The sequence below is a fragment of the Anolis carolinensis genome, chromosome 6, assembly GCF_035594765.1.
Source record: "Anolis carolinensis isolate JA03-04 chromosome 6, rAnoCar3.1.pri, whole genome shotgun sequence".
In the NCBI taxonomy this organism is placed as follows: domain Eukaryota; kingdom Metazoa; phylum Chordata; class Lepidosauria; order Squamata; family Dactyloidae; genus Anolis; species Anolis carolinensis.
In genome coordinates, this window is record NC_085846.1 from 112,124,588 (window position 1) to 112,147,875 (window position 23,288).

General features: G+C 42.5%; 1 protein-coding gene across 6 annotated transcripts in view; it reads right to left on the reverse strand.

Annotated features, from left to right (window-relative positions):
- Positions 1-16,197, reverse strand: part of scn5a (sodium voltage-gated channel alpha subunit 5) — a 329,714-nt gene extending 313,517 nt beyond the window's left edge. For 3 of the 6 annotated variants that reach the window (XM_062957813.1, XM_062957812.1, XM_062957809.1), the window contains exon 1: positions 15,923-16,197. The gene's annotated coding sequence lies outside the window, so the exon portion shown is untranslated. The remainder of the gene's footprint in view (positions 1-15,922) is intronic. The other 3 variants (XM_062957815.1, XM_062957811.1, XM_062957810.1) reach the window with 1 other exon arrangement.
- Between the last annotated feature and the right edge of the window lie 7,091 nt (positions 16,198-23,288).

Genomic DNA, 23,288 nt, shown 5'->3' on the forward strand with positions numbered 1-23,288 from the left:
ACCTAGGGCCCTTTGTGTATGAGAAGTGAGCTCTATTTGAGTAGAAGATCCCAAATATTCCAGAGGCATTTGGGGGTTTTGGATTTAAAATTCTCACTGATTCAATGTACATATTTTCAAAGGGAGGGAGGGAAGCCAGTTCTATTATTGTTGGTGTGCACCTCCTGGTTGTTTTCAACTTGTGGCAACCCCAAGGCAAAGCTCTCACAGGGTTTGCTTGGCAGGTTTCTTGAAAAGAGGTTTGCCATTGCCTTCATCTGAGGCTGAGAGAGCATGACTTGCTTCTTGGGAGAAGGATAGGACACAAAACACAAAACATATAATATATATTGTGTGTGTGCATATTGTGCAGTAACAAACAACATTGTGTTGTTGAAGGCTTTCATGGCCAGAATCACTGGGTTACTGTGGGTTTTCCGGGCTGTATGGCCATGTTCCAGAAGCATTCCCTCCTGACATTTCACCCACATCTATGGCAGGCATCCTCAGAGATTGTGAGGTCTGTTGGAATTTAGGAAAGTAGGGTTTATATATCTGTGGAATAATGTCCAGGATGGGAGAAAGAACTCTTATCTCTTTGAGACAGGTGTGAATGTTGCAGTTGGCAAGCACTGAATAGCCATGCAGCTTCAAAGACTGGCTACTTTGACAGACAAGAGTTCTTTTTCCCACCTTGGACTTTCCACAGATATATAAACCTAGTTTCCAACAGACCTCACAACCTCTGAGGATGCCTGCCATAGATGTGGGCAAAACGTCAGGAGAGAATGTTTCTGGAACATGGCCATACAGCCCAGAAAACTCACAGCAACCCAGTTATTCTGACCATGGAAGCCTTTGACAACACAGGTTTGCTATTGTTTTCATCTGAGGCTGAGAGCGCATGACTTGCTTCTTGGGAGAAGGCTAGGACAAAACATTCTTAACATTTATACACACACACACACACACACACACACACACATATATATATATACAGTAGAGTCTCGCTTACCCAACGTAAATGGGCCGGCAGAACATTGGATAAGCGAATATGTTGGATAATAAGGAGAGATTAAGGAAAAGCCGATTAAACATTAAATTAGGTTATGATTTTACAAATTAAGTACCAAAATATCATGTTATACAACAAATTTGACAGAAAACGTAGTTCAATACACAGTAATGCTATGTAGTAATTACTGTATTTACGAATTTAGCACCAAAATATCACAATATATTGAAAACACTGACTACAAAAATGTGTTGGATAATCCAGAATGTTGGATAAGTGAGACTCTACTGTATATATATATATTGTGTGTGTATACACACACTCACATACATACAATTAATAACATAATATAGTGCAGTAGGAGCCTCTGGTGGCTCAGTGTGTTACAGTGCTGAGCTGCTGAACTTGCAGACCAAAAGGTCTCAGGTTCAAACCCGGGGAGCAGACTGAGCACCCGCTGTTAGCTTCGGCTTCTGCCAACCTTCAAAAACATGCAAATGTGAGTAGATCAATAGGGACTGCTCTGACGGGAAAGTGGAGGCATTCCATGCAGTCATGCCTATGGCCACATGACCTTGGAGGTGTCTATGGACAACGCTGGCTCTTCGGCTTAGGAATGGAGATGAGCACCAACCCCCAGAGTCAGACATGACTGGACTTAACGTCAGGGGAAACCTTTACCTTTACCTTATAGTGCAGTAACAAACAACATTGCTTTCCCTATATGTTGATAGCATTTTCTAAGACAATTCTTAGTAGAAAGTCAATTTTCTGGAGAATATAATCCTGTTCCTTTATGGAGAACAGTCAACCACTCATCCAACCACTAATTGGAAAAACACTTCCATATTACTTGGATTTAAACTTCAGGGCCTTGTTCTTAATCCAGTTAATGATCACTGCCAGACCCAACTATATGTATTGAAGAACACTACTCATGGTCACTGTCTTGCTTGATGGTGTTCAATGCCCAGTGTCCTTGGAAACAAAGCTTGTCTGAGTTATTGTTGGGACTGCATCTCCCCAAATCCACTCACTCTGAATCATAGAGAGCTGTACCCAGTGAGTGCAGGTGATAAGAAACTAGATGGGTAAAGAGTCTGAGTGGTATGAGGAAGGCACAGGTTCATAGGATGAATCAGCATTAACACCAAAACCTGTAAATCAATACAGGAAGGTACCACAGACAGTGGTGCCACAAGTAGTCCAGGATAATGTCACATTTCAGAGCCTATCACCCAGCGAAAGGTCATCAAACGGCATGAGGCCAAGGCATCCGCTGTCCCTAAGCCAGCTCTGATGCTGCTATGCGGCTTGCTCTTTTGTTTTGTCCAAAAATGGAAAAGATTGGTTTCGGGACACAGAAACTGAGTTCCCTTAGCCATGGTTTCATCACCACCATAGTGCCATGATAGGCACCAGATGTCATCTCAAAGAAGGGTGAATAATAATTAATATGATGGAACTGACCCACATCTTCTGGCAATGGATGGCTAAAGCACAAACAGACATTTCATCTACATCCTGGAGCATAGAATCCTAGAGTTGGAAGAGACCCCAAGGGGCATCTAGTCCAACCCTCTGCATTATGGGAACACACGATCCATGCACTCCTGACAGATGACTATTCAGTCTGGGTTTGAAAACCTCCAAAGAAGGCAACATATTCCACTGAAGAGCAGCTCTAACCACCAAGAAGATCTTCCTAAAGTTTAGATAGAATCTCTTATCCTGCAATTTGAATTCCTTGCTCCATGTCTTAGTGTCTAATGGAGTAGAAAACAAACTTGCCACCTTCTCAATATGATATCCTTTCAATTGTGTAAATGTGGCTATCATGTCTCCTCTCAACCTTCTTTCTTTTAAAGCTAAACATCCCCAGCTCCTCAAGCCACTCTTCATATGGCTTAGCTTCCAAATGTTTGACCATTTTGGTCTCTCTTCTCGGAATGCCTTCCAATGTATCCGACACAGTATTATCCCAGGTGAGGAGGTCTAACCAAAAGCAGTATGACTATGACTTCCCTTGATCTAGATGCTATCCTCCTATTGATGCAGCCTGGAATCACATTGGCTTTTTTAGCTACTGCATCACACTGTTGACTCATGCTCAGCTTGTTGTTTACTAAGTGCCCTTCCACACAGCCATATAGCCCAGAATATCAAGGCACATAATCATCATCATCATCATCATCATCATCATCATCACGATCGTCATCATCACACAGACAGACTACAAACAGAGGCACAACTATGTGGCCCAAATGATTCCTTGGAACTTATGCCTCAAGTACCACCTCCCAGCAGCAAAGAACTGGTGGGACCACAAACCTGCAAAAGTATTGGAAAATGAGCATGCAAAGATACTGTGGGACTTCCGAATCCAGACTGACAAAGTTCTGGAACACAACACACCAGACATCACAGTTGTGGAAAAGAAAAAGGTTTGGATCATTGATGTCGCCATCCCAGGTGACAGTCGCATTGACGAAAAACAACAGGAAAAACTCAGCCGCTATCAGGACCTCAAGATTGAACTTCAAAGACTCTGGCAGAAACCAGTGCAGGTGGTCCCGGTGGTGATCAGCATATTGGGTGCTGTGCCAAAAGATCTCGGCTGGCATTTGGAAACAATAGACATTGACAAAATTATGATCTGTCAACTGCAAAAGGCCACCCTACTGCGATCTGCGTGCATCATCCGAAAATACATCACACAGTCCTAAACACTTGGGAAGTGTTCAACTTGTGATTTTGTGATACGAAATCCAGCATGTCTATCTTGTTTGCTATGACATAATAAAATAATAACTTTATTTTTATATCCTGCCTCCATTTCCGTTACAGGGGGCCAAGCCAAGTAATCACAATAAAAACAGAATAAAATACATTCATGAACACAACATCATTAAAACAAAGCAAGCACATTTGTACACAATAACATGGTAATAAAATAAAATAAAGGCCAGCGATTAAAAAATCCATAATATCTGCTTTCAACTGGGTAATCTGAGTCCACGCTGCCATATAATCCAGTTCAATGTGGATTTTATACAGCTGTATGAAAGGGGCCTAAGAGGTCAACCATTCTACTGAATCCATCCTAAAACAGACATGGTTGCAAAGAAGTAATAGCCTCCTTGAGAACAGAACTAACCAGCTCCCTTTCACACTACACCGTTAAAACACTATGATTCCATTTTAGCCACCACAGGTCCATCATATGTAATTCTGGGATTTGCAGTGTAGGAAGGACTATCTATATTCAGCCGCCCAGGAAACAGCTGAAGCAAGATGCACAAACAGTTCGTTTTTCATTTGTAAAGCTGGCAACACAGACATACATAGACAGAACAGGAGAATCACCTTGGGATTCCTTAGAGGACATAATATAAAAGGTTAAAAAAATATTGATTTCATTGTTTCTCTTGATTGTACAGCCCTCATTTCAGAGACTGTAACCTACTTTGATGAAAAAATGAAGAACAGGAATATTTGAATAAAGAAGCCAATCATTCGTGGGGCCTTGCAGACCCACATAAATGCTTTTTCGGGTCTCCTTCCACTGAAGCTTATGCAAGAACATTTTCTGGTGGATTGGCCCCAAAGCCTTAATCACTAATCACTTTCCATAAGCTTTTGGCCACAGCTAGAACTATAACCTTTTTTTTTTTTTTTTTTGCTTTGCAAATGTTCAGTCTGAATTGCTTCCCCTCCCCTGCTTTGTACAGCTGGAAACCCAGCAGGTGGAATCCAAAGAGAAATTCATGAAATGTTAATTTAACCAAAAGAGGGGGGAAATCCACTGCAGAACATTTAAAAATCATTCAGTAAAATGTGCCCTGTTTTGATTAGAACCGGCACTTGCCAGAAAGCTCTTGAGACTGAATTCAACCAGCTTGTGTTTCCTCAAGTTTTAAACTTTATGGCTGAGACTGAGAAAGCTGACTTAGCTCTCTGCATGAGAAGATGCTTCTGCGGGTCAAACCTGATAAGACTCACAAGGTAGGCAACTGATATCTCTAGGAGATGAGCAATTATTATTATTATTATTATTATTATTATTATTATTATTATTATTATTATTATTATTATTATATTGTCTATTATTGAGATATGAATTTTTCCCAATCTTAAGCATCTTGAGCATGTGTTGTCGAAAGCTTTCATGGCCAGAATCACTGTTTTGCTGTGAGTTTTCCAAGCTGTATGGCCATGTTCCAGAAGCATTTTCTCCTGATGTTTCACCCACAACTATAGCAGGCATCCTCAGAGATTGTGCGGTCTGTTGGAAACTAGACAAGTGGGGTTTATATATCTGTGGAAAGTCCAGGATGGGAGAAAGAACTCTTGTTTGCTTGAGGTAAGTGTGAATGCTGCAATTAGCCACCTTGATTAGCACTGAATAGCCATGCAGCTTCAAAGCCTGGCTGCTTCCTGCCTGGGGGAATCCTTTGTTGGGAGGTGTTAGCTGGCCCTGATAGTTTATTTCACCCATCTGGACATTCCACAGATATATAAAACCTTCTTGCCTAGTTTCCAACAAACTTCACACCTCTGAGGATGCCTGCCATAGATGTGGGCGAAACTTCAGAAGAGAATGCTTCTGGAACATGGCCATACAGCATGGAAAACTCACAACAAACCATCTTATCCATATCATCATAAACATGGAACCTAATCATCATAAACATGGAACCTATATCCATGGTTTCACTTACCAACACCAGGCATTCCATGGAATGCATTCCAAAGGACCTACTATAAAGTTGTGTTGGAAAATGTAAAAATATCCTAGAGAAGATACCTCACTAGAAATCTATAGGTCTTCCATCACAATTCTATTGTTCTTGTACTGAGACAATCTAATAGTATTCAGTTTCATATAACCATGGTCCAACCAACAATGTATCCCCAGTGGATACTGAGGTCTCGCTGTATTTGCTCCCCGTAAGAAAGAATAACCAGTATCAACTCTGGATTGGATTTTGACTGGAAAAACAGAATGATAGGAAAGGGTTATGTACCTCCTTCCCTGTCTTCTCAGTTTTCAACAAAGTTTGGAAACATTGCCCGGCACCCTGTTTGTAATTTAAGACAACCATAATACAATTTAAGATTGCATGGTTTAGAACTGCGGCATTGCGACATGGTGATATTTCCAGGAAGGTAGTGTTGTCCTAGCTGCGCCATTGGGATGACTGCGCAAGTGGAGTGAGTGAGAGGGATGTTGCACAACAGTCGCAGTGTACAGTAGCACAATTTTTTGTGGGACAAACTGCCCTTGGACAATGGCAACCCAAGGAGAGGAAAGACAAAGACCCCTCATAGAGCCATAAGGCATTGGTAGTCAAGAAGAAAGGACAGTAGGAAGTCCTGAGTGGCATAAAAATGCTCCCGCCATTGACTGTCCTTTGTTGTACATTGGGAGCTCCTCTTATGCAATGGGATATCTTTCACGAAATAGTTTTGAGTCTTGTAAAAGATATATAGTACACCAATGCAAAGTGTAGCATGTGCCATCAATTGTGTCTATGGGTGTGCCTACACTATCGAATTATTGTAGAATTATTGTTAAACCCTTGTGCCAGCTGGACGGCTGACCTGAAGGTTGGGTTGCTGACCTGAACATTGCCGGTTTGAATCCACAAGATGGGATGAGCTCCTGTCTGTCAGCTCTAGCTTGCGGGGAAATGTAAGAAGCCTTCCAGCAAACACATTCCAGCGTCCCCTGGGCAACATCTCTATAGACGGCCAATTCTCTCACACCAGAAGCGACTTGGAGTACGTTCTCAAAGTCGCTTCTGACATGATAAAAATAAAATTATTGCAGTTTGATACCACTTAAACTGTCATGGCTCAATGCTATGGGATCTTGGGAGTTGTAGTTTGGTGAAGCACCAGGACTCTGGCAAAGAAAGCTAAAGTCCTTGTAAAGTTACAACTTCCAGGGTCCCCTAGCCTTGAGCCATGGCAGTTAAAGTGGTGTCAAACTGCATTAGTTCTATGGTGTAGATGCAAACTATGTTTCTCCTTCTACACAACCATCACTGGGTCCACAATGTGCTCATCATACACAACCACATGCAAGCTTCTCAGTTGGATCTTTGGATTCCTACAAACGTTTCTTTTTTTAAACCCTGTATATAAGTGTGTGTGTTCCTCTCTCTCTCTCTCTCTCTCTCTCTCTATATATATATATATATATATATGCACGTACGTTGATACTGCAGTACTGAAAATTGATTTTAAGAGCACCAAGCAAGATCTGAAATCAGCTTGATGGGACCAATTATTAAAATATGAAAGGATAATAAATAAGTAAGAGGAATAACAAAGGCATGAGATACAGCGAGGCTCTCTCAACAGGCATTACATTACATTTTTAACGTTATGAGCTATGACTAAACATATCTATAAAAACCGAAACCTAGGAGATCTGACCTTGATGCAAAAGAAAGAAGGTTCCATGAGATGCTTTGTGCGTGATCCAAAAAAACCCCCACTCCAGCGTGCAGAACCGAGCGATATTAAGCTTGAATGGCACTTGAGCCACTGTCTGGTCAACAAAACATTGATACCTGACAAGTTCCTTTTATTACAGAAATAAGAGAAGATTCATTTGCAGAAGGGAAGGGGGTAAAAAGAGCTTCAGGAAACTCAGGTGCAGTTTCTTGGAAGAAGATGGTTTAACCTCACAGAACCTTTGTCCCTCCAGATGCAGCCCTGAACATCAAGAAAGCCAAAGGTTACCCAGCTAAGATGCAGAAGTTCTTCACAATTTAGGTTTGACATTGAAGAAGGCAATGCAGAGAGAGCCTACAGAACTAGCTTTGCCCTTGGAATCTCCTTGTGCTGAAAAGGTAATATTTTAGGATGATATACAACCGCAACTCTGTTTGGAAAAAAGGGGGAGAGAGAAAGAGCTTGCCACAAAATTGGACCACGGCCTTGAGAGCCATGCCATGGTCTATGCTGTCTCCGCAGTCTTAGTGTCACTTGTTATTGCCTTCTGCTGAAAGAAACAGATGCTGAATTTGCATGAAACCCTTTAAAACCATGTTGTATTTGGCAGCCGGCTTTGGTTTCCTTGTTTGAATCATCTCATCAAAGGACTCTGGGGTGTTCCCTCCACTGGCAAAGGCGCCTGGCGCTCTCTCCCTCTTGCCAATTAAATGGCCCTGCTGATCGCCTCTTCTCCAAAGGACAAAATAAGCCTTGAGTCAGTCAGAGCAGAACATTATGGGTATGCATACAGAAAAGGCCAGGAAGTGGTGTCCACTTAGAATATGGATAAATCCAAAGAAACTACTTCACGTGTCCACTTGGAACGTGGATAAGTCAGGTCTATGCATTGCTGCTTCCAGAATCCTCCAACCAACACTGTTGATGAAGAATTTTGGGAAATACAGTCCACAATGCAATTTTTGTCTTGAGGTCTGACCCCTTGGGTTCCATGGTTTCCAAGAAATTACATCAAGTTGACCTATGCTCTCTTAGCTATGTCTGCTTAGAACATGGGTAAATAATAATAATAATAATAATAATAATAATAATAATAATAATAATAATAATCGCACAGACAGACTATAAGCAGAGACATAACACCATTGCTCAGATGAATCATTGGAACTTGTGCCACAAATACCATCTGCCTGCGGCCAAGAACTGGTGGGATCACAAGCCGGAAAAAGTTAGAGAGAATGAACATGTCAAGCTACTCTGAAGCTACTTCCGAATTCAGACAGAGTTTTGGAGCACAATACTCCTGACTTCATGATCGTGTTAAAAAACAAAGTATGGATTGTTGATGTTGCAATCCCAGGGAACAGCAGGATTGAAGAAAAATAACTGGAAAAGCTGACATGATATGAGGATTTAAAGATCGAATTGCAAAGACTCTGGCACAAGCCAGTCAAGGTGGTCCCAGTGGTGATCGGCACACTAGGTGAAGTGCCTAAAGGCCTTGGCTTGCACTTAAACATAATCGGCACTGACAAAATTACCATCTGCCAGCTGCAGAAGGCCACCTTACTGGGATCTGCTCGCATTATTCGCCTATACATCACATAGTCCTAAACACTTGGGAAGTGTCCAATGTGTGATCCAGTACACCAGCCAGCAGAATGTCTGCTGTGGACTCATCTTGTTGTGTTTCAAATAATAATAATAATAATAATAATAATAATAATAATAATAATAACCGCAAAAGGCCACCTTACTGGGATCTGTACGCATCATCCGAAAATACATCACACATACATCATAAATACTTGGGAAGTGTTTGACTTGTGATTTTGTGATACAAAATCCATCATATAGATCTCCTTTGCTGTGTCATGATGATAATAATAATAATAATAATAATAATAATAATAATAATAATAATAATACTTTATTTTTCTATCCCACCTCCATCTCCCTGCAGGGACTCGGGGTGGCTAACATGGGGCCAAGCCCAAAGAACAAACAGTGAACAAAATAAAAATACATATGTAAACAATAACATCATGAAACAGGTAAAATAAACAGATTAAAACCACAAAATACAATGTAACACAATAATAAAACAATAAAATACAAAGGTGATAAAAAGCACAAAAAAAACCACCACTTAATAGCAAAATAGATAGATAAAATGGGAGGACAGTCTAAACAAAAGTGCAGAGATATAAATTGCAACACTACCTCACAACCTCTGAGGATGCCTGCCATAGATGTGGGCGAAATGTCAGGAGATAATACTTCTGGAACATGGCCATATAGCCCGGAAAACTCACAGCAACCCAGTGATTCTGGCCATACAACCCTGTGATCCCAGCCATGAAAGCCTTCGATAACAAATTGCAACACTTTTTGGTAGGGTGAATGGACAAAGTGCAAAAGTGTTCCCTAGGGCATATGGAGTGGGATAGGAAGCCAAGTTATTTCCAACCGAGGAGCAGAATAAAGTGCAAAATATAGCAATTTAGATGGGTTCTGTTATGGGGATTAAATTATTTGAAGGCACACTGAAAGAGCCAGGTTTTGGGGCTTTGTAGGTGATAACTTGCACCTTGAATTGGGACCAGAAAGTGATTAGTAGCCAATGGAGCTCCTTATACGGGGGGTAGACCACTCCCTGTAATTCGTTCCGGTTAGCAATCTGACTGCCAATCGTTGGACCAATTGTAGTTTCTGGGCCATCTTCAAGGACAGCCCCACGTAGAGCATGTTGCATGGATTGCTGCTTCCAGGATCCACCAACCAGAATGTTGGGTGAAGGATTCTGTGAGTTAAAATATATAACTTGGTTTCTGTCTTGGGCTCTGACCCATTGGATCCCAATGTTTCAATGAAACCACACCAAGTCCTTCCATGTTCTTGTTCATGACATTGGGAGAGTGAGAGAAAGCCATCTTATACTAAGTATGGAAAGATATGTTCCTCACAATTTGTCCAGGATCTTCACTTAGATACTGCATCTCAAATGAGTATATGTGGATAATGGTACTTCTAGGAGTTGGTTAATATCACCTGCATATATGCCATCTCTATAATATGGACTTGCAGTAGGACATTGCAAGGATATGAGACAAAAAAAACAGAAGTTTTTCCTATGCTGACTCATCACCTTAAAACACAATTTCCCAAGTTCAGTAACCAAATGTACAAGAATCTATGGAGGCACAAGCATGTCTAAACCAGATCTAGATTAGACCCAACATGAAATAGGACAAAGATCCATCAACATCCAGTCTTTACAGACATAAAGATGGATTAGAAAGAGCAGGAACAAATGTAGAGAACTGTCCAAAGTTATAAGATTATCCAATTACATTATGTAACAAAATTTGAAAAAAAAATCTGTTCCTGGTTTGAAAGCATTATTTCCATTTAACTGTACAGTACTTACTTTGAGAGTCATTGTTATACTCCAATAACTTTGTTTTTGTGGCTGCCACAAACTATGTTTAATTGGTTGAAACTCGATGAGATATGCATCGAAAAATTGTAGCAGAAGGTGCTGCAGGATGTCCCGCAAAAGCAAAGTGTTTGCAGTTTAATAAACTTTTGCCATGTTTTTATGATAGAACCAATTAGAAAATGACATTTATAACCCAGGAACAAAAATCGTGTTACATAGCGTTATTATTGATTTATGCTAAACCCCATTAAGCAGTCACCGGGTTATTTTAATGCCCCTGTCCTTTAATTTCTCGAGCTGTACAAAGTACATTAAAAGCTCCTAGCCAAAAATAAAACAAAACAACGATCCTACATGCCAGCCCAGGCAGCAGTTCCCATTAGTCATTGGTTGCCTCAAAGACAAAATTGAAGATCCAACTGTCCATTTGGAGAAAATCCCAACAAGCAACAACTCCAAAGGCAAAGACTAAGCAGGCCAGGCTCAACTTCTCACTCAAGCCATGGAGCATATTGAGGTGACCTTGGGCTTCTCAGGATTTCTCAGCCACATAAGATGTTATGAGCCTAAGCAATGGTCAGGAGAACTATATCCACCACCTTGAGCTCCTTAAAGGACATACAGGGTACAAATAAGAAAAGTACATATAGTCAGTCCTCCGTATTCACAAGTTTCAGGGCACAAGACCCTTGTGAAAGTGAAAAATCTAACACAAAAAATTACTGTTTTTTTAACTTGAGGGAACACCTCTCTAAGAATCTCCAGCTCTTTTACTGTAAGCTAAGCACAGAATTGTATTGGAAGGCCTAGAAGTTTGTAAAGATGTATTATCTCTAGAAATGTCTAGGCTGCCTAGCATAACTGGAGGACGCTGACCACAGAATCACTCCAGAGGACCTAGAGATTCCTAAAGAGAACCTTTTCAATCTAATCTGTGAATAATCCAATCCACAAAAGCCAAAACTGCCAAATTGGAGGGACGACTATATATGTGTGTATAGATCTGACGTATCTGATAAACTGTTTACTAAATGTTTTTAGGGTTTAGCCCCCAGTGGCTCAGTGTGTTAAAGCCCTGAGCTGCTGAACTTGCAGACCGAGAGGTCCCAGGTTCAAGTCCGGGGAGCAGAGTGAGCACCCGCTGTTAGCTCCAGCTTCTGCCAACCTAGCAGTTCGAAAACATGCAAATGTAAGTAGATCAATAGGTACCGCTCTGGTGGGAAGGTAACAGCATTCCATGCAGTCATGCCTATGGCCACATGACCTTGAAGGTGTCTACGGACAATGCCGGCTCTTCGGCTTAGAAATGAAGATGAGCACCAACCCCCAGAGTCGGATACGACTGGACTTAATGTCAGGGGAAACCTTTATGTTTACTTAAATGTTTTTCTCCAAACTGTTGTTATGTAATCTAAATGCTACAGAAAGTAGTTGAGACATAAACTGAAATAAATTATGAGGCCACCTTTTGCATCTCCCTATGTGTCTTTCAGGATTTAATCTCATTCTTCCCCCAAAGAGATCATATATATACAGCCAATGATCCATAACCTCGGACTCTGCATCCACAAATTCCACCTTCCAAGACTTGAAAATGTTCCAAAAACATCCTAAAAGGAACCCTTGATTTTGACATTTTTATATAAAGAACTCCTTACTATGCATTGTGTATAATTGGGCTTGAGTATCCATGGATTTGGGTACCTACAGGAATGCATCCACAGCAGGCATAGGTAAACATTGGCTCTCCAGGTGTTTTGGACTTCAACTCCTACAATTCCTAACATCCAATAGGCTGTTAGGAATTGTGGGAGTTGAAGTCCAAAACACTTGGAAGGCCAAAGTTTGCCTATGCCTGATCTATAGGCACCCAAACCTAAGTAGATACCAAGGATCCCTATAGATGCATTTGGCCCATTTTGCCATGGAAGCAGGTCGGATCGAAAGCATAATTGGCCCAAGTCCAGTCAAGGTGCTTCTTTTGTCTGAAGTCTAAACAGAGGGGAGGGTGAAATATTAAAAACGCCCTAACTATGACTTTATACTGCTTCTCTCTTACTCTCTATATCTAGAAATAGCAGAAGAAATGGAGCAAATGTGTGCAAATTTACTCAGAGCATTGACACTCGCTACTTTGCCTTGGGTAGCTCTTCTCACTGCGAGTTTCGTCCTGGTTGTCCCTGAGGGTCCCCCGACTGCTTGTTAGATCCTCAAGGGATGCTGGCACTACATGTCTTAATCCTTTGCTAAATATCAAGAGGCAAAGCAGGGAGGGAGAGGGAGAGAAAGGCACCCATAATCTCCCAGGTTCCATGTCGTGTGTATAAATATTATTCCGAGCATTAACTTTGACCGGTCACGTTGAGCAAATTATGTAATTATGTAAACCCAACACTCACAATACTGGAATCTTTTGATGTGTAAATCTAAAAATACCACGACTTGTACCACCATCCAACAGCATAGGTGTGTTTGGGACCAAGTTTAAAGAAATGGAGTGCATTACTGGTGGGAGAAATAAAATAATGGTGGAATTACCTAACAAGGTGATGGCCTTGTTGAGACAAAAAAAACCTTCCCACTCGACCCAAAAACTCTACAGTTTGTCATTCCCAATATTCCTCATTTACATCCCTCAAAATGTGAAGCTCTTTCCCAAGGTGAGGAATGAATCCTCCCAATCATGCTCGAAGACTCTCGAACACGGCATCCCCCGTATGTCTTATTTATATCCTCCGGATTTGAGGCTTTCCCCCCAAATGTTCCATCCTCTTGGATGGAAAGCCTCTGTTCCTGGCTTCCCCCACTGGGCTGACCTTTTTCGTTCCCAAAAGCTTATGGGATCTGCCTCTTCCATCTGTGACTCCACCTGCCCCGGTTTCCCCGGCCAAAAGCAGGGATCAGCTATACGTGTTTGAAAACACATCCCCGTTTGTCCCCCTCTCTTTCCCCCCTTTGCCACCCGTCCTGCGCCAACCGTGCCCCCTTGGCAAGCAAAGCAGGGGAAAAGGAGGGTTGGTTCACACAAACACAGAGACACCAGTGTCGAAGGCTTTGGGACAGAAAGAAAGGGGGAAAGTCCCTGCACCAAAGCTGAACTTCAGCACCTTGGACAAGGCACCAAAGGAAGACTACAGGGAGCTCCAGGCAGATCTGCTGCTCATCATTCTTGAAATATTGTTGGAACTGGACCTCTGCCCGATGAAGACATTTGAGGGTCTGTTTATTTTTAGGATTGACAAATCCTCTTTGGACCGGGCAGTGTTTATTACCCTGTCTTTGCAGGGAGTTTGTTCACATCTATGCAGGAGTCAAACTAGGTTTCTCCGGTGCATTCAGGTCTCCTTAGCCCAACTCCAAAGAGGGATGAGAGGTTACAGAGTCCTTTAAAAGTCACATCACAACAATCATTAGAAGTCACTTTGATCCATATCATTTCTTTAGAAAGGGTCCCAATGTGCAATCCCTCGTCTTCTAAGTTGCTGTGAATTTTCCAGGCTGTATGGCCATGTTCCATCAGCATTCTCTCCTGACGTTTTGCCCACATCTATAGCAGGCATCCTAAGAGTTAATGAGGTATGTTGGAAGATAGTCATGTGGGGTTTATTTTTCTGTGGAAAGTCCAAGGTGGGAGAAATAACTCTTGCCTGCTTGAGACAAGTGTGAATGTTTCAATTGGCCACCATGATTAGCATTGAATAACCTCTCAGTTTCCAAGTCTGGCTGCTTACTGTCTACCAGTATTAAAAACACTCTAAAAACCAGACAATAAATGAACACCACTCAGAAAATTGAGGAATTCTAGGCATGAATCAATCAGGGCCAGCTAACTCCTCCCAACAAATGATTCCCCAAGGCAGGAAGCAGCCAGACCTTGAAACTGAGAGGCTATTCAATGCTAATCAAGGTGGCCAATTGAAACATTCACACTTGCCTCAAGCAGACAAGAGTTCTTTCTCCCACCCTGGGCCTTCCACAGATGTATAAACTTGACTAGTTTCCAACCAGCCACACAACCTCTTGAGGATGCCTGCCATAGATGTGGGTGAAACGTCAGGAAGGAATGCTTCTGGAACATACCCATTCAGCCTAGAAAACTCACAGCAACCCAGTGATTCTGGCCATGAAAGCCTTCAACAACACACCACAAACCTCACCTTCTAATGTGAAACTCAACCTCCCCTATATATTATTTTACTTTTGTGGCCTCTATTTTGTGGTTCTTTCACTTGCGAAGTACATACACATGTGTAGATTCTGATAATCTACAGATTCCCATATATTTTAACTGCGCAATACTCATAACTCTTCTGTTCATCGGTGTCATCCTGCTTCAAAAGTTACCTTTGCTCCTCTCTCGCCCGCACAATGCCAACCGGTCCCAAGACGGTAATCCCCCGGTGAGTGCACAGCCCCCAAGATAATACGCAATCCGCATTTCTATCATTACGTAAGCACTGAGGTCCTTGTTTTTAAAAATTCAAGGCTCCATAAAACATAAAGAACTAAACAGCCAACTTTTGAGCTGAGAGAAAATGGAGGCTGGCAAGAAAGGAACTAAAAGCCATGTTTAGAAAGCCAGGCAACTAGAAACCCAACTCCTGTTCTGACCAAAAAATAACAACATCTGGGGGGGGAAACTCACCCTTCTCTTTTATTTCAAGACAGTTTCCTTTCTGACCCTCAAGGAGAAGTCAAACTTACGCCTAAATAAGAATTTAGCTGAGAGCTTTGGGGTGCTGAAGTCGCCGGGTCCTCTCTTTCTTGTTCCAGGCTGACCTCTTCCTTTTGCCCTTTGCTCAAAAAGTAAAAACCCTCAACGCAGACAAACGCCTTTCTTTGTAACTTAAACATCGCATCCACAGAAAGACCAGGAAAGAGGGTGGCTCGAGAGCAAACTTCCAAACCCACCTAAAGAAAGATAAAAGTCGGCTTTTTTGTCCTCTCTTTCCCTTCCCAGGAATGTGAGTTTCCACCTCAGGACAATCCCCGGACACTGAAGAAGGAAAAAAGAAACTTACTGTGGGTTTAATACTTTTCTCCTCCTCTTCCTCCTGAGCCTAGGCACACTTCCAGGGTCATGGCATAGTTTTAAGATCCCGGGTTAATAGCTCCAAAGGGTCTTCCTCGAAGCCGGAAAAAGCTTCATCGCGGGGAGTCACGGCTCCCGGGGCGAGCCTTTGCCATCCCCGACGGCTGCCTCTCCCGGCGGAGCATGGCTGCGAGTCCTACCGCCTTGGGATGCCAACCAGAGCGCTGGGCTGGGCTGGGCTGGGCTGGGCTGGGCTGGGTTGGGTTGGGTGGGTGGGTGGGTGGGTGCTTGGGGGGTTGGCTGCCCGCCCGCCCGCCTGCCTGCCTGCCTCTCTCTCAGGCTGCCCGGTCCAAGCAAGGGAGAAAGGAGAAGGGGAGGAGGAGGAGGAGGAGGAGGGAGCGTGGCACGGTGCCTCCCCCAAGCGAGAGAGCGAGAAAGCGAGCGAGAGAGCGAGAGAGCGCCGGCTGCCTCCCTGGATGCCCTCTTTCTGCGCCCTCCTCGCCTTGCCAGCCTTCGCCCAGCGCAAGGAGCGCGGCCGTCGCGGGGAAAGCGTTAGCAAACAGCGCCCCCTGCAGGGCGCGCGCCGGGAACTGCAGGCAAGCAAGCAAGCCTCGGGAAAGCCCTTCAGAGCATGGCAGAAGCCTAGTGTGGAAAGCAGGGGTCCCCAAACTTTTAAAGCAGAGGGCCGGTCCACAATCCTTCAGACTTTTGAGGGGCCGAATTATCATTTGAAAAAAAATACAAACAAATTCCTATGCATACTGCACATGTCTTATTTGTAGTGCAACAACAACAACAACAACGAAAGAACAATACAATACTTAAAAATGAAAACAATTTTAACCAACATAAACCTATTACGATTTCAATGGAAAGTGTGGGCCTGCTACTGGCCAATGAGATAGTCAAGTTAATTAGGATTGTTGTTGTTGTTGTGTTCCTTCAAGTCATGTCAGACTTTGGCCGAGCCTAAGTCTAAAATTAATTATTTATTTACTGCATTTATTTACTACATTTATATCCCATCCTTCGCACCCCAAAGGGGACTCAGAGCAGCTGTATGTACATACATTATATTATTAGCATAACACAATATTAGCATTATATATTACTATATTGAACTATACCACTATACTATTATATAATATGTAATATATAACATATAATTAATATTATTATATGGTATTACTATTAGTATTGTATAACATAAGATTATTATCAATATTATATGTATATACAATATATTATATTATTAAAACAGATATAAAAATATTATAAAACTGAGGGCAGGGGCCAGGTAAATGACTTGGAGGGCCACATCCGGCCCCCGGGCCTTAGTTTGGGGACCCCTGGTGGAAAGAAAGAGACTCCAAGGACCATCCAGTCCTGCCATGCTGACTTCCTGTTAGGGCGATTATTGTGATTATGATTATGTAATTAATCATAATAATGATAATGATAATTATTACTATTGTGTTGTCAATGGCTTTCATGGCCGGGATCACAGGGTTGTGAGTTTTCCGGGCTGTCCGGCCATGTTCCAGAAGTATTCTCTCCTGATGATTCGCCCACATCTATGGCAGGCATCCTCAGAGTTTGTGAGGCATGGAGAAACTAGGCAAGGAAGGTTAATATATGTTTCTCCATGCCTCACAACCTTTAAGGATGCCTGCCATAGATGTGGGCGAAATGTCAGGAGAGAATACTTCTGGAACATGGCCATAAAAAGGTAAAGGTTTTCCCCTGACGTTAGGTCCAGTCATGTCCGACTCTGGGGGTTGGTGTTCATCTCCATTTCTAAGCCGAAGAGCCGGCGTTGTCCGTAAACACCTCCAAAGTCATGTGGCCACTGGCATGACTGCATGGAGCGTTGTTACCTGCCTGCCGGAGCAGTACCTATTTATCTACTCACATTGGCATGTTTTCAAATTGCTAGGTTGGCAGAAGCTGGAGCAACAGCGGGTGCTCACTCCACTCTCGGGATTTGAACCTGGGACCTTTCAGTCTGCAATTTCAGCAACTCAGTGCTTTAACACACTTCGCCACTGAGGCTCCTTGATGGCCATCTAGCCTCTGTTTAAAAGCCTCGAAAGAAGGAGCATCCACCACACTCCAAGGCAGAGAGAGTGTTCCACTGCTAAACAGCTCTCACAGTGAGGAAGTTCTTCCCAATGTTGAGGTGGAATCTCCTTTCCTGTAGTTTAAAACGTCCTAGTCTGCAGGGCAGCAGAAAACAAGGCTAATCCCTCCTCCCTATGACTTCCCTTCACGTATTTGTACATGGCTATCATATCTCCTCTCAGCCTTCCTTTCTGCAGGCTAAACATGTCCAGCTCTTTCAGCTGCTCCTCATAGGGCTTGTTCTCCAGACCCTTGATCATTTGAGTCACCCTTTCCAGCTTGTCAACATCTCCTTTCAATTGCGGTGCCTAGAATTAGACACAGTATGATTCCAGGTGTGATCTGACCAAGGCAGAATAGAGGGGGAGCACGACTTCCTGGGCTGTGTCGCAGGCTGGTTAACAGCCAGCTGCAACAAATCACTCATGAGTTCGAGGCCAGCCCGTGCCTGCATTTGTCTCTGTCTCTGTTCTATGTTATGGCATTGAATGTTTGCCTTATATGTGTGCAGTATGATCCGCCCTGAGTCCCCTTCGGGGTGAGAAGGGCGGAATATAAATACTGTAAATAAATAAATAAATCTAGACACTATACTCCTGCAAGCCAAAATCCCATTCGTTTTTTTAGCTGTCACATCACATTGTAGGCTCATGTTTAACTTGTTGTCCACGAGGAATCCAATATCTTTTTCACACGTACTGCTGTCAAGCCACGCATTGTCCCCCATCCTTTGTATTTCATTTTTTCAGCCGAATGGAGTATCTTGCATTTGTCCCTGTTGAATTTCATTTCGTTAGCTTCAGCCCATCTCTCTAATCTGTTAAGATCGTTTTGAATTCTGCTCCTGTCTTCTGGAGTGTTGGCTCTCCCTCCCAATTTGGTGTTGTCTGCAAACTTGATGATCGTGCCTTCTAGCCCTTCATCTAAGACATCGATAAAGATATTGAACAGAACCAGGCCCAGGACAGAACCCTGCGGGACTCCACTCATGACTTCTTTCCAGGATGAAGACGACGCATTGGTGAGCACCCTTTGGGTTCGTTCACTTAGTCAATTACAGATCCACCTAATTGTAATTTTGCCTAGCCCACATTTGACCAGTGTGTTTATAATAATTGTAATAATTGGAAGGGGAACAAAGCGAGACCAGTAAATCTGATCTGGCTCAGTGGCAAACAGAATCAGCCACCACATCATAAAAATGTAGATCTTTTGATGTTCTAATGCAAGTTAAACTGGGTTTTTTTGTTATTGTTAAGCCATGTTTACAGCTAATGAAATTCTACGGTTGCTGATTTGTTTTGCACTGCTTCGATTACATTTATTTTTGTTGGCTGCTCTGCTGCTCTTAATAGCTTCATTATTTTCGTTAGGTATCTATAGTGTCAATTGTGTGCCAATTGGCGTGTATTTCATTTTTTAAAAGAGTTTGTTCTTTAAAAAGGAATGAAATAAATATGGATTGATGAAACAAATCAGGATGACTTCCATCCCTTCCATTTGGGCTGCTGTCTCTTTGGCAGAGGAAGCTAAACCTTCCCGTGATTCTATAGCAGGCATGGGCAAACTTCGTCCCTCCAGGTGTTTGGACTTCAACTCCCACCATTCCTAACAGCCTCAGGTCCCTTCCTTTCCCCCCTCAGCCACTAATTTCTAATTGGCTAATTTCTCTACTCACAGCTCAGCTGTTTTCAAAATGCTTAGGTGGATAGTAAGCTAGGCTAATGGTCGGGAGCTCAATCCAACTCAGGCTTCAAACTCGCCGACCTTCTGTTCAGCAGTGATTTATTGCTGCTGGCAAATAACCAGCTGTGCTACAGCCCGACTCATTTCCTTCTTCTTGTGTGCCATCTCTTATTTAGATTGCAAGCATGAAAGTGGGGGACTATCACAGCAATGATTTGCAAGCTCCTCAAGAAGCCAAAAGATGGTATAAATACAATATAGATACAGTAGAGTCTCATTTATCCAATATAAACGGGCCGGCAGAACATTGGATAAGCGAAAATATTGAATAATATGGAGGGATTAAGGAAAAGCCTATTAAATGTCAAATTACGTTATGATTAAGCATCAAAACATAATGTTTTACAACAAGTCTGCAACTTGAGTGGGAGTGTGGCTGTACTTGTGTTGTTGTTGGGTGTATTGGCCTGCTGCACGTTGCTGCCTAGGAAAACAGCTGTGGATCCAGGCGGGAAGCAGACTGTGTTGGATAATAATGTTGGATAAGCGAGACTCTACTATAGATACATGATTGACAGATAGATGTATAGATAGATAGATAGATAGATAGATAGATAGATAGATAGATAGATGATAAGGTTGATAGTAGTAGGATCTCAAGTACAGGCAGTTCCCAAGTTACGAACAAGATAGGTTCTGTAGGTTTCTTCTTAAGTTGAATTTGTTTGTAAGTCAGAACAGATACATTTTTAGGTGCTAACTCCAACTATTTACTGTATATATTACCTTTGGAGAGCATAGGTGAACCTTTTACACCCCTGTGGTGTTTGTTTTGATGTCTGTTCCCCTGTTCAGAAGACTTCACCTTACTTTATGTCCCTGTGATAAAATTTGGTTTGTTGTGCAAATAAGGACTGGGCATAAAGCTTCGGTGGAGACCCTTTCCCCCATTATAGCAACTCTTCCAGGAGTAAATTTCCCTCCCGAGGGGTAGATTTTGTTATAGTTTGCAAAGGCACTGTGCTGTGTGTGTTAACTGGAAAATGAAATGCGTGAAGCCGATTGGCTGAGTCTGCAAAGACCTGAGGGATTGATTTGATACTGTTTCTGTTCTGCTGCTGCAGAACCAGTTTGGACAAGCTTTTGATTGCTGACTGAGTATTGCTGGTGAAGCAAGCTGTGTACTTAGAGAGGCATTGCTATTTTGAGGCCTGAGAAATGAAGAACCAGGACTGTATTCCTCTCTGAAGCAGAGGGACCATTGTAAATACTACTGTTTTTTAATCTCTTGAAATAAGTAAAGTTCCTGTATTTTGTTCTGCAAACCTGAGTGGCATGTTATTGTTCTGCGGGTGATTCTGGACTGTGGGAACACGTAAGGGCTTCCATTTATCATCATCTATCCATAACAGATTCGTCTCACTTTCTGTTGTCTCATCCCCATTCTTAACTTGGAGTTCTTTGTAAGTCGGATGTTTATAATTCTGAGACTACCCGTATATAGAGATTTACGCTGCGTTGTATAATATTGTGAATGGCTGCCTGGGAAGCAGAGCTCAGCTGCAAACTTCTCCTCCCTTATAACTCAAGTCACCTGAACAACCGCCTCCTCGCCACTCCTTTGCCACCTTTACTTTGTGGCATTCCCTGGCACATTTCTGCCGCCAGCAACCGGCAGCTCGGATTTTTGACTTCCCTGGGTGCATTAGTATTAGATAATAGCCGGGCCCTGCTGGCTGGGTTCAAAAGGTTGCCCTACAAAACCTGCTGGAGGTTCTGTGTTTGAACAGAGCTCACAAAATCCTGAAACTGCTGAACTTTCAAATAACCTTTCCGGGTATTTCCTGAGCAGTAAGGATCAGAAGGCTGTTGCGTAACCTTCAGAGTTTAGGCAACATCCCCCTCTGCTGGGCACAGAGAACATTGCGCCTTCTGCTGATGAACACAGATCTAATATGACTTTACAACAGGTGTGGACAAACCTTGGCCCTCCAGGTGTTTTGGACTCCAACTCGCACCAATCAGCAATTTATTTATTACGGTCTATGACCAGAATATATAGAAATGGGCACAGGTGCCCAAAAAGGGGAATCGCCGTTCCCATAAAAGTCAGATAAAAGAACAAGTTAAAAACATGCTATAATAAAAACAAATTAAAAACAGACTATTAGCAGGGTCAGCTAATAGTAAATATCGATCCACTAAGTGGCTCTGGAGGGGGATAGAGGGAGCATTTGCAGTCTTTCAGTTATAACAGATTGCTCTGGCTACAGGCCCTGTGGGGTCAGTCATTGTCCGTCTGATGGAAATTGCTGCCGCACAGAACCTGGCGACACTATAGGTTATTGCAGAACAGGAGTCTGAGAGCAGCAGAGAGGTGTAGTATCTTTCAATGCAGCCTGGATGTTTTAAAAGCCAAGGAGTGATGAAATTGATTCTAATATCTCTATAGAACATACACTGGAGGAGCACGTGCTCGATAGTTTCGATATGGCCAGACTCACAAGGGGATAGTCTCATTCCTAACAGCCGGTAGGCTGTTAGGAATGGTGGGAGTTGGAGTCCAAAACACCTGGAGGGCCGAAGCTTGCAGCTATTGGGGCGAAACTTGCTACAATGGTAGTACACATTTATCACTGTTATCTCATCAAGTTTCAAAACATTTCACTGGTCCATGGATTTTTTGGAAAATTTCAAATTTTTTATTAATAATTTTTTTTAAAAAAACTACAAGGGTGATCTCTTTGAATTTTCTATACAATGACAGATTTTTAAAATGTTTTGACAAAAAAGTTTTAATAAAGCCACAACAGGTATCTCATTGAGTGTTTCTCATATTAACCAATAGAAATTCCATTTAGGACTTTCTTCCCAGCCCAGAACAAAGATTTACTTACTAGAAGTATCAGTCAGTCCTCCTCTTTGCAGATTCAGCAGTTTATTAGAATTGCTGGCTGCTGATATGGAGGGAAAAATCTCTCCCCTCTCCTGACTGGGGCTTTCTTATGCTGAGCAGAATTCTGGGAAGTGTAGTTTAGGGTGGGGCCTTTTGAATTCTCTGGCATAAGGCTCCTCGCCTTCCCAAACTACATTCCCCAGAATTCTGTGCGTTCTCAGTCTCTTTCCCAGCCAACTCTGCTTTCACCCTGCTGCTTCCCTTTCCTAATAGCAAGACGCCATTGATTTAAAGAGGAATGGTAGCCTTTTTGGTTTTGCTTCACTTGCTTGTGCTGAACATGAAACTGACTTTGGGAGGCTTCCAATGTTTACAAAATTCAAACGAAAAAGTATTGGGCAAGTTTCAATTCTTAAGTTTCTGGCGCAGACCACGCTCACATGTTAGATATTGAGTTGGAAGTACAAATTGAACTAATTTGATCTGACTTACAAGGACTAACAATAATTTTGCACAGCCCTAGTATGTACATAAGAGGAGTGGAATAAGTGTGAGTCCATAAATGTATTTGGGCCAATATAGTTTATTTAGTACGTTAAGGAGGAGCCCCAGTGGCGCAATGGGTTAAACGCATGTGCTGGCAGGACTGCTG